Source organism: Sturnira hondurensis, unplaced genomic scaffold (assembly GCF_014824575.4).
Source record: "Sturnira hondurensis isolate 20B ecotype Veracruz unplaced genomic scaffold, ASM1482457v3 Scaffold0006496, whole genome shotgun sequence".
Classification (NCBI taxonomy): Eukaryota; Metazoa; Chordata; class Mammalia; order Chiroptera; family Phyllostomidae; genus Sturnira; species Sturnira hondurensis.
This window is the reverse complement of record NW_028079127.1, coordinates 13401627-13418646: the sequence shown is the minus strand read 5'-3', so window position 1 is coordinate 13418646 and position 17020 is coordinate 13401627.

The following is a 17020-nucleotide window of genomic DNA, read 5'->3' as shown; positions in this document are numbered from 1 at the left end:
GGGCCCGCCGCCCGACATGACATGCCGCCCCCTCTCCCAATTGGAGGCTCTTTCAGGGTCCTTTTGGGTTCCCCTCTGCTCCCTGTGGTCGCTGTGCCCTTGGTGACCTCCTTTCCCTCCTCCCCCCCAGTTCCAGCCAGAAATCGCTGAGGCTGCGGCCAGAGGACTGTGAGGATCTGGGCTGACGTGGCACCACTGTGGCCCAGGGCTGGCTCCGGAAGCAGGGTGGGGGTGGGGAGGGAGCCGGTGGGCGGGGCGGCAGGGAGCTGCCTGGGCTGGGCTTTTTGGGTCGGCCTGAGGGCCCGCCTGGAGGGCCCACCCTGCCTCAGAAGGTCAGGAACGTTCGCCGTTTCCAGCGTTCTGAGCATCGTTTGGGGGGAAACACAGAGTCTCCTGCTCATGTGTCTGTATCAAGTCATGCCTTTGTCTTCGTCTGCAGGGCTCAGCAGGTGGCATTTTCGTTCAGTGATTTCCTTCGTAGCTGCCTGTGTTTAGCGACTATGACATATTAATTATGCAAATTAGGGTATTCTTAACGAAGGGAAAATTAATTCCGAGGCTGCTTCTGGGTTCTCCGTGCAGCTTCGTTCTGGCCTGCCCCCCCCCCCCCCAATGGCATTTGGGGTAAATGCTGGGCCTGAGCACACAGCCACGGTCCTCTGCNCCCCCCCCCCCCCCCCCGCAATGGCATTTGGGGTAAATGCTGGGCCTGAGCACACAGCCACGGTCCTCTGCAGAGTGGGTGTCGAAGGCGTGCGTTGCCGCACCCTCTTGTCCTGCTGCTGGGCATCAGTCTGCAGTCGGGGGAACTTCGCCCCACCCATCAGGGTCTCCCCCCTGAAACCCCTGCCTGCCTCGTGGCCTTCTAGGGTTTCTGAGTCCCCGCCTCCTCCGGCTCCCCAAGGGCTGTTTGCTGAACAAACACAGCTACTCTTTTGTCCCCAACCAGGGCCCCTCCGCCTCGGGCTCTGCTCTTGAAGCAGGAGCTGGGTGCAGCGGGCCCCACACCTGTGGGGGGTTCATCAGCAGCTGGTTTGCCAGGTGCCCACTTCCCAGCACCGCCCTGTGCTGGCCCAAGGGCCATGCGGAGGCCCCCCACTAAGAGCCACAAACCCTGGGTCCCTATCGGCTTTTGCTTGTGCAAACGTCCAGCGGAGTGTGGAAACAGGATGTTTTTGGAAACTTGGCTGTCACCCCGTGCCAACAGGAACACCCCCTTGGGAAGGTTGTGTCATTCTGGAAAGCTGACTGAGTCAGCCCACTGTCTGTCCGGAGACTTGGCTGGCCCCCTGTCCTCCCCCCAGGAGGACCCCGGGGAGACCTGGGGGCACCGGGCCTGCTTGCCAGGTCGGCCGTCCACTGGAGCGTGGGGTGGGGCCTGCGCTCCTCTGACCCGGGCAGAGCAAGTCCCCTGGCTCCCTGCCCCTCAGGCCACCAGGCACAGAAGGGGGGGGGCAGGGACAGACAGGCGGGCGGAGCTGGCTCAGCCGCCTGCTACCTGGGACCCCCGCCCCCTCCTTTCGGTATTTTTCAAGGCGTCTGAAGCCTTGGTCCCCATCCTGTGACATCCCACCTCTGTGGATTCTCACCCTCGTGCCTTTTCTGGGAGCGTCCCGCCCACTCCCCCCCCCGCCCCCACCGTGGNAGGAACACCCCCTTGGGAAGGTTGTGTCATTCTGGAAAGCTGACTGAGTCAGCCCACTGTCTGTCCGGAGACTTGGCTGGCCCCCTGTCCTCCCCCCAGGAGGACCCCGGGGAGACCTGGGGGCACCGGGCCTGCTTGCCAGGTCGGCCGTCCACTGGAGCGTGGGGTGGGGCCTGCGCTCCTCTGACCCGGGCAGAGCAAGTCCCCTGGCTCCCTGCCCCTCAGGCCACCAGGCACAGAAGGGGGGGGGCAGGGACAGACAGGCGGGCGGAGCTGGCTCAGCCGCCTGCTACCTGGGACCCCCGCCCCCTCCTTTCAGTATTTTTCAAGGCGTCTGAAGCCTTGGTCCCCACCCTGTGACATCCCACCTCTGTGGATTCTCACCCTCGTGCCTTTTCTGGGAGCGTCCCGCCCACTCCCCCCCCCGCCCCCACCGTGGATGTCTCTTGCCGTCTGCCCTTCCTCCAGCCCCTCCTCTGGTTCCTGGCCGGTCACACAGACAGAAAGGCTGGAGTGTTCATTGGCTTCCGTGGGGTGATTAACTTGTCACTACATCCTGTACCGGCTGAGCTGCTGTGGTTGTCAGCCGTTGTCACCAACGGGCCGACCCCTGTCTGTCATTCCTGTGATTGTCACTGGGCTCTGCCTCCCTTTCTGGGGGCACCCGGTTCCTCGCCCGAATGATACTCACCGAGAGCCAGCAGCCCGCGGGGAGCAGGGAGGCCCAGGGCGCACTCTGGGGAGCTGGGCCATTGGCAGAGCACGCAGGCCGTCTCAGGCCAGCCGGAGACAGATTGCACCTTCCTCTCGCTCCTGCAGCCCAACCAGAGGGCACAGCTCTGCAGGAGCACCCCCCTGCCCCCCCCCAAAGTGTTCCTTCCATCTCTGTGCTCAGTCTTAGCCGCCGCCTCCCAAATGCTGCCGTGCGCTCTGCTCACTCGCCCGGCTATTTTCCTTTACCAGCACCAGTTCCCTTCTGCAACCGCCTGGCAGGATTTCACCAGCTGCATTTTAGTTTATGTTAAAAATTTTACTTATTAATTTTTAGAGAGAGAGGAGGGGGGAGAGAGATTTGTTTTTCCAATTATTCATGCATTCATTGGTTGATTCTTTTTTTTAAAAAAAGATTTTATTTATCGCTTTTAGACATAGGGGAAGGGAGGGAGAAAGAGGAAACGTCAATGTGCTGTTGCCTCTTGTGCGCCTCCTACTGGGGACGTGGCCCACAACCCAGGCATGTGCCTTGACTGGGAGTCGAACCAGTGACCCTTTGGTTCTCAGGCCAGTGCTCAGTCCACTGAGCCACATCGCCAGGGCACAGTGTTGCCTTTTAAGTGAACAGGCACTGACGTCCAAGAACAACTATGATCGTATTTATTTTTCAGATGAGAAGTGCAGTCTAGAGTGACGGGCCGGAACTCACGCCTCCTGGGTTTTGTTCTAGCGTTTTCTCCTTCCCGCTGCTGGAAGGGTTTGGGGTCGAGCTCGGTGAGTTTTGACCCGTGTCCTCAGGCGAACATGAAGATGCCCCCAGCACAGCGGCCGTGTGGGGTCCCTATAAAGGTCAGGGGAGGTACCAGCACACTGCCACAGGGTCCCGGCTTGTCCCAGCAGGGCTCGCACTGCTTGGTGATCTTTTCGGGGGTTCTGAAGGGGGCTGTGCGTTTGCGCATTTCACTGTTTCTCGAATGATCTGATTTAGACCAGGAAGTAACCGGGGCCTGGGGTGGGTGTGCGGTGGCCTTGTGCTCTGGTTTCCTGTGCGTTTCTCTGATGAGTAAGAGGCGCAGCGCCTGGTGCAGGTAGAGACCTACGGCCAGGTTAGAGGCTGAGGGCAGGAGGTCGCCAAGGCTGAGAAACCGGTCTGCCCCGCGCCTGCCTCTGCTGATCTCCTTGATGGGTTGGGCCTCCCCTCTAATTATCCGTGTAATCGGACATGTGACACCTCACCCCACCCCGGGTCCTCTGCCGGGAGCCCCTCCTGACACGCAGTCCCGCCTCTGGGAGGGTGCGGCGGGGCCTTGTCTGGCACGAGGTTTGGGCTCCGTCCGCCCGAGGGCCAGGAACCGGCCCTGCTTCCCCACCAGGAGGACCCCTCTGTAACATCCCGCATTCTCTCGGTTGTGGAGAGAGCATCCGTGTTACTGAGGACTCCATCCCTGGACGTAGCCAGAAGGGACATTCCGGAGACCGTGTCAGCGGCAGAAACTGACAAACACAGACGAATGTGACCGGGAGAAAGCGCTCTCTCCTCCACCTGTTGGATTACCAGCAAAGTGTCGGCTGGACAGTCTAGGAAACTTGCTAGGGAGTCACTTGGTCTAATGAGAGGCACAGTCCTCCCCCCCCACCCCCGCCCCTCTGGCCGAGTGTCTGGGTCCCACATCTGGGGCTCCTTTAATGAAGGTGGGTTCTTTGCCCTGGACCTGGGCCAGCATCTGCAATCATTCAGGCACCTGCTGACCCGCACGTGACTTTGTCTCTTCTGCTCACCTAAGAGTCGCCAGGCAAGCATCTAAATTATCCACAGACGCAGGGCACTCAAGTCCTTTAAAACCGACTCTCAGTGCCGGAACTGGAATGCCACCTGATGAAAGGGCCCTGGGATCCCTCGGGGCTGTTGACTCAGCTGTTACCTGGGAGGAACCTCACCTTGAAGAAGGAGGAGGAGGAGGGGGAGGGGGAGGAGAAGAAAGCATTGTCACGACTGAACTTCAGGCTGTAATGAATGTTTACGGCCTCCCCTAGATTTCTGCGGAGGAGGCGGAGAACGGAGTCACTTCTGTGGTCCGTAGTGGTGGCATTGGGCGGAGTTCGTGTCAAACCTGCAAGAAGGGAGCAGGTGGCCTCCCTGGGCCAGAAGCGAGGCTCCTCTGCAGGGCTGGCTCCTCTGGGGATTCAAGTGGAGGGTCGCTTTCCGGCCTTTCCGGTGTCCCGAGGCCCCCTCTTTCCTTGGCTCGAGGGCCCTTCCAGCTCCAAAGCCAGTGGCAGCCTCTCCCGGCCCTGCCTCTGTCCCCCAGTGTTTCCAGGACGCCGGCCTCTCCCTCACACTTTTCAGGGCCCTGGCGACTCTGCTCATGCAGGGCCACCCGGCCGGCACCCTTCGTTCGCTCTGGGTTGTTCGTGGCTTTTGCCCGTGAACCCCCAGTTTCTGTTTCTGGCACCAGGGCGTGGAGGCTGTTGCGCTGCTAACTCTGGGAAGCAGACTTTGGTGAGTTTGGGGGGTTTCTGCTGCTCAGGGTGGGGCCGCCCCCGTGGCTTTGCCACAGCGGCCTCGGTGGCCAGCCACGAACGCCGGAGTGTGTCCTTCACGGTGAGGCTCCGGTCTAGCCTTTCGGTCCTTGCTCCAGGGCGACCCCCAGTGACGGGGCTAATGTTCAATCTGAGCGCTAGGCCACGGGTGCCTGAGTCCCCCTGTGCTAGGTCACCCAGAGCCGCTCCCGGCCCCAGCCCTGCAGAATCAGGGTCTCTGTGGGTGGGGCCGGGGAAGCTGTCGTTTCTACCGTCTTCCTGGGTGAGTCTCACGAACGGTGGCATTTAAGAACTGCTGGCGTAGGGACAGAGCCGCAGCCCGTTAGTGAGGCTGACCCGCTGCTAAACGGAGCGGAGGGAAGCCCAGGGGCCGAGGTGCTGCATGTGAGCAGAGACGGCCCACCACCACCCATGGCATAACGGTGACCTGGGACGACGTGACACCTGGGAAATTCCTGAACCTTGGATCGAGCTTAATATGGAAGCAGTTTGAAGAACAAGGGTGGTCCTGGGTGGGCCGCGCCGTTGGCAGGAGCATCGGCCCCTGCAGCCAGAGGTGGTGGGTTTGATTCGCAATCAGGGCGCATCCGGGAGGCAGCCAATCGTTTGTCCCTCCCATCGATGTCCCTCCCTCTCCCTCCCTATCTCTCTAAAATCAATAAACATAAGCTTGGGTGGGGATTAAAAGACGAAGAAGAAACAGGGTGTGTGGTAACCCACGGCACCTCAAGTAACGAACTCTCATGACTGTCTTGGCAGTTTTGAGGGTTTGGGGCAGAACTAGCCGTTGGTGGGTCCCCTTGCAGGGGGGACCGCATTCGGGAGGTCCCTCCTGTTACGCAGATGACTTTGCAGAGTCCGTGTGTTTCCTGTGTCGGTAGACCCCAATGCTAGCGGGTTTCACTCAGCATTCATGGGAGGCTCCCGTGCCAGTGAAAACCCACTCTCCACCCGATTCCAGTGCGAGCTGCTCAGCTTGGCGTCAGTGAGGACGCCAGGTGACCTGACCTCCCCTTTTGTTGGGTCTGGAGGTAAACTCGTTCCTCCCGCCCTGGGTGCCTTGCACATGAACGAGGTGACGCTGAGCTCGATGGCATTCCTGCTCGCCCTGAGAACACGTTTTAGACAGGCGTTGAGGACCCGTCATAGAACGATGTCTCACCAGAGTGCCACTGCTTTTGTGAAGACCAGCCACGCTGACCCCACGGAGAGTTCCCCTTACAAGGACAGCCTGACAGCTTGTGGGGGGTGGTTGTTACTCTGACAGCGCTTGGATGCATGGCACACCCATGTGCAAATCCACGTGGATTCTGTAGAGCAGGGAACTCAGGGGCAGGATCTGGTGGCCCTCGTTTGGGGCAGGTGTGCGTGAACCTCTGTAAAGAGCCAGGCGGACAGTATTTTGGGCTTCTCTCTGTTTTTCTGTCAGTACAGCCAGTTCAGTACAGCCAGTAGTTTGCCTACCTGGTGGCTGATGGTCACTGTGCTTTTATTATTATTATTCACTTAATTTTACAGTTTTTTATTTTTAAATGTTTTATTTATTTATTTGTAGAGAGAGGGGAAGGGAGGGAGAAAGAGAGGGAGAGAATCATCAATGTGTGGTTGCCTCTTCAGTGCCCCCTACTGGGAACTGGCCTGCAACCCCTGCACGTGCCCTGACTGGGAATCGAACCAGTGACCCTTTGGTGTGTAGGCCGGTGCTCTATCCACAGGGCCACACTAGCCAGGGTTATTCTTTCAATTTTTGAATGCAGATGTAATTGACATCGGACATTGTATTAGTTTTCGGCGTTCAGCTTTGTGTTCTGACATTTGCCTGTTCCATGAGATGACCTCCACAGTGAATCTCCTTGGCACCCAACACCAGCAGAGTCACAGATCTCCCTGGGATGGGAGCTGTTTGGAGGGCCTCTCCGGGCCACTTCCAAATGTGCGCTATGGTGTGGTCACTATGGTCACGCCGTTCCCGCATCCCTGGGACTCCTTTGTCCTGTGACGGGAAGTTTGGACCTCTGATGCCTTCCGCAGCCCCCCACCCGTGTCCCCGGGGTGCCCACTCGCTGGCTGGGAGCCACATGGTGGGTTGTTCCGGAGCCCAGCGTGGGGCCTGAGTCAGGCTCCCGAAGGGGGACGTGAGTGACAGTCTGTTTTATGGTCATCGCCCTCGATTTCCAGGAAAAAACCCCAAATCCCCCTCCTGAAAGCCCAGGCTCTTGTCCGCGCTTCCTTCGAGGCGGGGCTGGGGGCTGAGGGACCATGTCCCGACTCGGCTCACTATCCCTTCCCTGCAGACGGTGGGTCCCTCCATTCTAGCTCTGGGTTGCATGCAGGCACCTTTGGTCGGCAGGACGTGACACTGTCCCCAGGCCCGTATTAAGTGGACGGGGTCTGGTATGAGGAAGGGGCTCCGGAGGAACTGTGGTGCCCGCCTGCCTCGTGCTGGGCGGGCCAGGGTCCGGGAAGCCGGGACGCACCGCAGATCCCTCCCTGCCCCAGGGGCCCCCTCTGGCTCTCCTCCTTCCCCTCTCTGTCTGTCTGTCTGTCTGTCTGCCTCTGCCTGTCTGCATCTTTGTCGGGCTTCCTCAGGGCGCTGCCAGACGTCACAGGGCGGCCTCCCGGGTCCGGGTGTCAGAGCCGGCACCTGCTGCCCCCCGGGGGTCTGGGCCGTGCCAGCCAGGACGCGCTCCGAGAGATCTCGGCCTGCTTCGGAAGACTCCCAGCTCCTTTCTCCCACGGCCTCGGCACCTCTGGGTGCCCAAGGAGGGGGTGCTCCTGCCCTGGGGGCCCTCCCTGGCCCTGCAGCGAGGCTCCGCCCCTCTCCACCCTTGGAGGGTCACTGCCGGGTGGGGTGGGAGGGCAGGACCACGCTCCCCACCATGGAGGTTCAGCAGGGAGGTTCTGTTAGTGGGCTTCGCGTTGCGGCCTGTGCATATGGCCGGTCCTTCGGGGCCAGGAACTCTTAAAGAAAAAGGAAGAAAATGCATCGCCTCCTTTATTTAAAAAAAGCCACCACCAACTACAGGGTGGGGTTTGGGTTCCCCGCCCCAGAGGAGCAGCAAGTCGGGGGTCCCGAGGTTCTGGCGGAAGCGAGGGCTCGGTGAACATTCGGGAGGGGTTTTCTGAGGGGAGTGTGAGCACCCGGACAGCCTGGGAAGGCCCCCACCCACCACCAGGGGCACGGGCTCCGATTTCTGGAACATTTTCCCAGAAGCAGAATGAGCTCTCCCTCACGTTTTTCAGGTGACGTTTATCCTTGGACGTCTTCTAGGCTTATGTTCGCCAGCTCTTTGAGGCTTGTCAGGGAGACGGCTTACTTACCCGTACCAATCGTGCGACCTCGGGTGGGTAACCTCCAGGCCAGGGGGTGAGCCAGGCCCCCAGCGAGGGGTGGGGGGGCTGGGCGGAGCTCGCCCCACTCCTCCTCACAGCCTGAAATCATCGCCGTAGTCAAATAAGTTGGTCCTTACTCTGGTGCTGAGCAGACCCGTGACGCCGGCAGAAAGAAAACAGGAAGAAACTTCCTGGAAAAGGTTCAAGTTGTTTTCCTAAGAGCTCTGCTCCCACGGTGGAAGGTCCCCCTCTCCCGGCCTGCCTCTCCCGTCTGTCTGTCTGTCTGTCTGTCTGCCTGTCCCTTCCTCCCCTTTCAGTGTTTTCTCTTTCAAATTAAACTTCCGAATGAGACTGCTGATTTTCTGATGACTACTCAGGGCCTCCCCCTGACTTTGGAATGTTCTCCTGGTCACCAATCCACGCCTCGTAAAACCTGGGTTGAGACTCACCGCCTACAGGAAGGCTTCCAGGATTACTCTCCTATCCCCGGACTGAATTTGCCATCCTTTCCCTGGGCCCCAGCAGCCTGTCAGACTGCAGCCCGTTCTTCTGCTCTCACAGGTAAATAAATCCCTCTCTAACTTGCTATAGCTGCTCCACAGGTGTAGCTTTCAGCTTTCCCAAGAGATTGTGTTCCATCTGGTCTAATGATGGCTTCTGTTTCTTTCTTATTTCCCCAAACGGAGCTCAGGTCACCTGCCCAAGGGGCACCTTCCCAAGTAACCTTGGTGTCAGGTCCACGGTGCCTTCAACTTCTAGCCTCCTGGGCTACAAACCCGCCACCCAGGGGTCCCCATCCCTCCAAAACCTAGGCTAGCTGGTCGTGTCGTCCCCGGGGGTCAAGAAGATTCCAGCCCTGCTGTCCCTGCTCCCAGTGCCTGACCGCCGTCTGGGTTTTTGCCCCAGGACAACCTCTGTGCTGTGGTGACACCAAGAAACGCCACTCAGACAATGCCTCCTCTTACACTGTGCCTGGGACCCCGCACCCTGAGAGCCAGCAAGCTGAGGGATTCCCCTGTTGTGAGGTGACTGGGGAGCCTGCTCAGCCCACAGGAGTTGGTGAATCTTTTTTAAATTTAAAAAAAAATTTTGATATTACTTCTAATTATCTAGTTACCCTATGAGGCAGGTATATATACTCTTCCTGACTTCCTCTTATTAACTATTGAGCAGCCTATAACTATTTTTTAAATTTTATTTATTTACCTTTAGAAAGGAAGGGAAGGAGAGAGGGAGAGAAATATCAATGTATGGTTGCCTCTCTTGCGTGCCCTGCTGGGAACTGGCCTGCAACCCAGGCATGTGCCCTGACTGAGAATCGAACCTCGATCCCCTAGTTCATAGGCCTGTGCTCAATCCACTGAGCTACACCAGCCAGGTCTGGGTCTTTTTTTTTTTTTTAATTCTCACCTGAGGACATTTTTTTTCATTGCTTTTAGAGCAGAAGGGTGGGAGGAAGAGAGAGAACCTCAATCAGTTGCCCCTCATAGGCTCCCCGACTGGGGATCGAACCCACAACCCACATATGCTCCCTGACCAAAGGAATCAAACCCGAAAGCTTTTGGTGCCCGGGAGGACGCTCCAGCCAGGGAGCCAGGGCTGCGAATCTTTCCAGTGCTCCACCCTACTCCGCCCAGGCCACTCCCCTGCCCGTGAGGTGTCCAGGTTCTCCAGTGTCCAAGGTCTTAACGGTGTCTCCTGTGGACAGCAGACTAAGCTATGAGTGTGAGTGGCCCCCAGGACATCCGGGACACAGAGGCCCAGGGGATAGAGCAGAACCCTGCCCAGGGACCCAAGGGTGTGCCTCCAGGTGCCTGAGCTAACAGGGGAGCATGACTTTGTCCGTGAACAGAAACGGACTCGGTACCAGTAATTATTTCCCCACCGCCCATCACAGCCTGTGGGAAACGGGGCCGAACTGGACATGAACAATAACGTGTCATGCCACAAGAGGCCAAGCCAGCAGGCCACCGCCCCCATGACCAAGGGGACTAACGGCCACCCCTGGACCACACACATACCTTTCCCTGTACAGACAGGAAACAGGCAAGCAGGCCTTAAACTCGACTTGTCAGGTGTGTTTGCCCTGTGGCCACTGGGGGGCGATGCTAAGAACATTTTCTGTGTGTTGTGGGGTCGGGCAAAATGGAAACGGGAGGAAGCAGGGAGACACCCCGCCTTGGTTTGCTTTCTTTCCCTAAGCCAAGTGCTGGAGGGTCGATCTGGGATCTGTCTGTGAGGCACCTGAGGCCAAGGTCAGGCAGAGAGGACCTGTAACCTGGAGGACCTGCTACAGGTGAGAGGAACTCAGGTCCAACTCATCTCCACAGTAAAGACAGCCAGATGTCAGAGGCACCTCTGGCTCCGGGTGTGACCAGGTCACTCAGCAGCGGGATGGGTGGTGTGTTCAGGGACTGCCGAGGGCCATGCCCAGGTAGAACGGCTCATAGCCACGTTCTGTTGGCCGAGACAAACCACAGGGGCTTCTGAGATTCACGATGGGAAGGCAGGAGGTCCCACAAAGAGGGGTGGGGACAGGTGAGGGCAGGGGGCAGGGAGGTGGGGACTCACTGTGCCAGCTCCCCAGGTGTGGGACCCTGTGGGCCCACTGGAAAGCCTTGCCTCCCTGCAGAAAGTTCTCTCTCCTCACCAGCAGGGGGCGCTAGCTCCCCAGACTGCCACCTTCAGGACCAGGAGGGGCGTCCTCTCCCCCCACCAGACAGTAAGCCAGTCATTTGCATAAAGGACGTGTGAGAGGGACTGGGTGCTGGAGAAAGAGATGGACTCGTCTGAGAGGGGACCTGCAGAAAAATCATTTGACCGGGCCAAGTTTCTAAATACAGTGAGACTTCACTTGTTGCCTCCTACCAAGTGCCTCACAGGGTGGCCGCATTGGAGACCGGCCTTTGCAGAGGTGATGAAGGTGAAATGAGGTCATAGGGGTGGGTCCTGAGCCAATGGGACTGGTGTCCTTGTAAGAAGAGGGGGTGAGGACAGACACACACAGAGGGGCAGCCCTGTGAGGACACGGGGAGAGGACAACTGGCCACAGGCACACCCAGGAGAGAGGCCTCCGGAGGAACCAGCCCCGCCCACGCCTGGGTCCGGGGCCTCCCCCTTCCAGAATCATGGGGAAGCAGATGTCTGTTGTTTAAGCTGCCGGATTTGTGGTTTTGGCAGCCCGAGCCAAGTACACACACACTCACATTCACACTCACACACCCTCTCCTTGTATTTGGAGGTTAGTGCAGCCTGCCCGAGCACCACTGAGCAGCGGACAAAGATGCACAGGCAGGTGGGGAGCATGTCCCTAGGGAGCGTGGACACCTGGCTCTTGACCATGCACCCGTCTGAGGCTGGGAACCGTGGATTCCGGCTCCGCCCTTTCGCAGCTGTGTGACCATGGGCAAGTGTCTCCACCTCTCTGTGCATCCTCCAGAAACAGCGGTGGTCGATGTGCCAACCTCATGCATTAGACGAGGATCGAGTGAGCGCACGTTTGCAAAGGGCTTGGAACAGGGTCCGGAAAATGGAAAGCATGGTGTTTGCAGCTCCCTCCCTCACCTGAGAGGCCCCCTTGACAGGGACCCAGGATGCCAGTTTGCTGGACCCGTTGCAGAGCCAGGATCCCGAGCTTGGGACTCAGACCCTCAAGGTTTGGGACCTTCCCACACCCTTAGGAGTTACCGGGGCCACCCACAGTGCCTTTGAGTTACCATGGGGGAAATTACCGATGAGAAACTCAGCATGTTAGAAAATAAAACCCAAAACATGTATTTATTAATTCCTTCAAAAATCACAGTTGCTCTGGCTGGGCAGCTCAGTGGGTTGGAGCGTCGTCCTGATGTGCCAAGGTTGTGGGTTCGATCCTCAGTCAGGGCACATACAAGGATCAATTAATGAATGCATCAATAAATGGAACAACACCCCTTGGCTTGTATAGCTCAGTGGATTAAGCGGAGGCCTGTGAACCAAAGGTCGCAGGTTTGATTCCCAGTCAGGGCACATGCCTGGGTTGCAGGCCAGGTCCCCAGTGGGGGCCACATGAGGGGCAACCACACACTGATGTTTCTGTCTCTCCCTCCCTTCCCCTCTCTAAAAATAAACAACCAAACAAATGAATAAATATAAACCTTTTAAAAAATTAAACAATAAGTGGAACAACAAATCAGTGTTTCTCTCCTTGCCTGTCTTCCTGTCTCTCTAAAATCAATAAATTAAGACTCGATGTTTAAAAAGATAAAAATCATCAACCATGTGTATTTCAACACAATGACTTTATGGCACCCAGCCCCATGGACGTGTTGGCGAATCCCTCCTGTCAGACGGCAGGGAAGGCGAGCAGGGATTTGACCGAGGTCGACCTCCCTCCATCCAGGGGGGCCTGGGCTGCGACCCGCTCGCGCCCCTAGCCGGGCCGAGTGCCTGGGTCGGCGGCGCTCACGGGCCCGGCGCGGGGCCTGGCCCTCCGAGCAGCCTGAGCCGTGTACACACGCGCGGTGGTCGGTGGTCGCCGTGGAAGACCAAACGCGGTGAGGGTCAAGTGACAACATCACACCCCTGCGCGCCATCCAGCCACCTGAGCTCACGAGGCTCCCGCGGGTCAGTCCCTTCGGTGGCCAGCAGATGTCGCTGTCGCATCTTTGGAGGAGCCAGGGACAGGTTGTGGGGGCCCAGAGCGCAGAACCGCCGGTGTCCCGTGTTCCTCAGCTGGGCTCTGCAGAGAAACGGAAGGTGTGGGACATGCAGGTGTGCTCCCGTGCCCTGTGAGGGGCGGGCTCACCAGGTCCCACCGTCTGCCTGGCGTCTGCAAGCCGAAGCCCTGGGAGAGCAGTGGCGGGTGTAGGGGAGTGAGGCCCAGTCCAGGGCAGGAGACCACGTGTCCCGGGTCACAAACCGGCCCAGAGGGGCTTGCCGTCACCTGCTATGGTTCCACTCACACCTCTGGGGCTTTAACAAGGCCCCCCCCCCGCCCCCGCACCTGGGGAGGGCGAACTCACTACATCCAGAGACGCCCTCCCAGGCATAATCCCTTACCAAGTCAGACCATGCGTCTGGGCGCCCAGCTCAGCGGACGCAAGCGGTGATCCATCAGCTGCCCAGAAGGCTGCTCAGGCCTGGCGCCCGCGGGGTTCACAGAACGTGCCCAGCACAGCGTGGAGGAGGCGCCGCTGTGCGGGAGGCAGGAGCCTGGTCCCAGCCCCCGCTCTGTCCTCAGTGTTGGTGGGCTGAGAGTCTGGACTGGCCAGCCTTTCAGCTGTCCTGTCCCCCCACCCCACCACCGTTCCCCAGGCCCTGGAATACCCATCACTAGAAGGCTGTTTCAGACCGAGACGCAGTTTGGGGACCTCCCTGCTGCCTTCTGCAGGGACCCTCGCCAGTGGGAACCTCAATCCCCACCTCGTAGGAGGTGTTTTCATTGCTTTCCCCAGGAATTTGCTTCTAGGTAGTGATGGCTGGAATCAGTGCAAACTTTTTGTGTTTATTTTTAAATTCTCACCAGAGGACATATTTATTGATGAGAGAGGGAGAGAGCGAGATCAAGTGTCCCCCTATGTGCCCCGACCAGGGACTGAACCTGCAACCTAGGAATGTGTCCTGACCGAGGATCAAAGCCCAAACCTTTTGGTGCCTGAGCTGCTGCTGCAACCCACTGAGCCACCCGGCCAGGGCCAAACTCGATTTTTAGTCCATCCAAGTGCCCAAACCATCTTATTTTACAAATCTTGCCCTGCACCCATCTGAGGCCACTGGCCACGCTCTGCTCTGCCCTATGAACAATGGGACTGCCACGTGTCAGGAGTGAAGGGACCTCGGGAGCACACAGGATGCCGCCGCCCCAGGACACGGAGGAAAGGACGCTCTCCCAGCCAGCAGGCCTGCAGCCAGCCGGGCCCTGCCAGGCTCCCGCTGCGAGTGCGGAGTGAGAGCCGACACTAAGCAGCTGCCCGTGTCCGAGATAAGCAGGAAGCTTTATTGACATAAGAGGGAAATATTGGTGGGACTTAAGTGCCACATTAGTGTTAATGTCTGGGACAGCGTCGCTGCCTGCTGGCCTGCGTGTGCTGGGACACGTACACATTTCCGATGCCTGCAGGCGGCAGGCCTGACCACATGGCGACGCTCTGACTCGGGAAGAGGCCTGATGCTGGATCTCCAGATGCCAAATTGGATCCTGGCTAGGAGTTCTGCGTCATGGGGGGAGAGGGCGGCGAGCAGGGGCCGGGGTCAGAATCTGAAAACTCGCCGCAGATGGTGCAGAGCGAACCAGGAGACCTCTGTTTTTGTTTTTTGGCTGAGGGTTTTGGCCTGGGAGACAATAAAACTCCAGCCAGAAAGGCACCTGCCTGCCTGCCTGGCTTTGGCAATGACCGCTGGTGGTGTGTGGTCAGTGCCTGGTCCCCCTGGTAGGCCTGTGCTCCTTCTTCACAGCCTCCTGGCCCTCAGGGCAGTGGCCCTGCTGGGCTGAAAGCCCAGCTGACTGTTTGCTTAAACAGAGGGGCTGTGAAAAAAAAAAGAAAAAAACCAGAGGGGCTGCGGCAGGTGCCTGGAAGCTTAAGAAAAGATTATCAGGTGAAAGAACTCAGAAGTTAAAATTGGGCTGGTCTACTCACGACCTTTCCCCTCTGGGATTTGGGAAAGGTTGACGTGACTCACTGTGGAAGGGATGGGCCCCCGCCCCTCTCCCAGCGATCCTGGGATTGAGTCTGCCAAGCCCCCTCCTTGCCCGCCCCTCAGGGGCAGGTGGACGCTGAGGCCCAGCGAGCCGCCCACAAGGTCACGGACCCATCCCTGCTCTGTGTCCAGTGTGTTTCTACTACAGCCGTCCCCCTGGGCCAGCCAGAGACGGTCAAAAATACAGCAAATGTCATCCGATTGACTGGTTTTTTAATGAACTTCTGAAGGCAGGGTGGCCGAGGCTGGCTCTCAGACCAGAGGACTGGGCTCAGACAGACGTGGGGATAAGAGTGGAGGCCCCCCAGGCCACCTCCCTCACCCCCTTCGCCCAGGGACAAGCCCCTAATGGCACACGGGTACATGTGCCAGAGGGGCCTGGCCCACCCCATGAATGACGTCTATCTGCTTTAAGTGCAGCGTCCCCATAGCAACCTCGTTGCCATGGTAACTGGAGCTGGTCTGATGAGTCCTAGTTACGCTACTGCAGACCTCAGAGGCCGTCGGGTACCAGTCCGGAGGGGAACAGAGGCCAGCGGTTGTCACCTCACTGATCGGGGTCATCAAAGCTAACAGCTACCCGTGGGGCTGGCCCTCCCCAAGCCCTCATTGCCAAGCAGGGTCTGAGCTGGCCCCTCCTGACACTCCTGAGGTGTGGGCGAAGGTGACCCGTAACTGAAGCCCAGGCAGGGGCTGGGACTAGGAAAGGATGCTATCAGATTTATATGTTTTTAAAGCCATCCTGCAGGGCTCGGGGGAGCACAGGGAGCAAGGAGAAGAGTGGGGGCAGAGAGAGAGGTTAGAAAGCTTCCCTGACGGACTAGGCTAGAGGGGTGGGCCCCGGGCCAGGGGGTGGGGGTCTGCCCCTGGGGGTGGGAAGATGGGCAAGGGACTCCCTCTACATCAGGCGTAAGACGCGGTGGAAGGAGGAGGGGGCACAACACGGAGGTTTGGGTCGGACCGATCAGTTAAGGGGGGGTGCTTTCAGAAACAGGCCTCCTTGAAGCCCCTCATTTCAGACGTGTGGCCCACTGTCCAGCCGGGAGACACGCGCTTATAGGACAATCTGAGGACAGGGTCACGGGCACTTCCAACAGAAAGGGATGGCGGAGGGGCTGTCCTGGGCCCAGTAGTCCCCTCAAAGTTCAAGTTTGCCCTGACCCTCTTTCCTTATTTGGAAGTGGGGTCTTTGCAGACTCAGTCAAGAGGAAATGAGGCCACACATGTCTAGGGAGGGCCCTAACCCCCCAACTGGGTGACCTCATGAGGTCAGAGAGAGAGAGAGAGAGATGCAGAGGTGTGCGGGGGCAGAGGCAGGGTAATGAACCCTCAAGCCACGGTCTAGCAAGGATTGGAGCCGAGAGATGCTGGTGGAGAAGGAGGGGTCCCTTCCGGGGCCCCGGCAGGTGCGTGACAACAGGGGCACAGCTTGATTTTGGACTTCTGGCCTCTAGACCAGGGAGAGAATATATTTCGGTGTTTTATACCCTTGGGTTGCTACGCTGATGTTGCTATTACAACATCAGCCCAAGGACCCCTATCCAGCCGCCTCAGCCGGCACTAACCCCTCTCCTGGCCCGGCCGAAACGGGGTGCTAACTTAACTTGCATTCACTGATTATTCGTGTGGGCGACCGGCTTTTCCTGCCTTTATTGGCCAAAGGGTTTATTATTTATTTTTATTTTTAAATCCTCACCCATGGAATCATTCATTGATTCCAGAAAGAGAGAAAGGGAGTGGGGAAGGAAGAGAGACAGACATCGATGTGAGAGAGAAACATCCATCGGTTGCCTCCTGTATATGTCCTGACCGGGGATCGAACCTGCAGACTTTTGGTGCATGAGACGACACTGCAACCCACTCAACCACCCGGCCAGGGCCACAGGTGTTATTATTCTCTTCCGGTTACCTGTTTGCCCATTCTCCTTTGGGGTCGTTTGCTTATTAGGTTGTAAACACATCACATATTCGTCCTCACTTCAGGGTTATACTGTATTTTCCTCTAAAGGATTTGAACCTCTGTAGTTTGTATTTCATGTTTCGCTTGGGGCCCAGTGGGAAGTAGTTACCCGTTTTATTTTCCCAATGGAGACCCCGTTTCCGATACCGTTGACG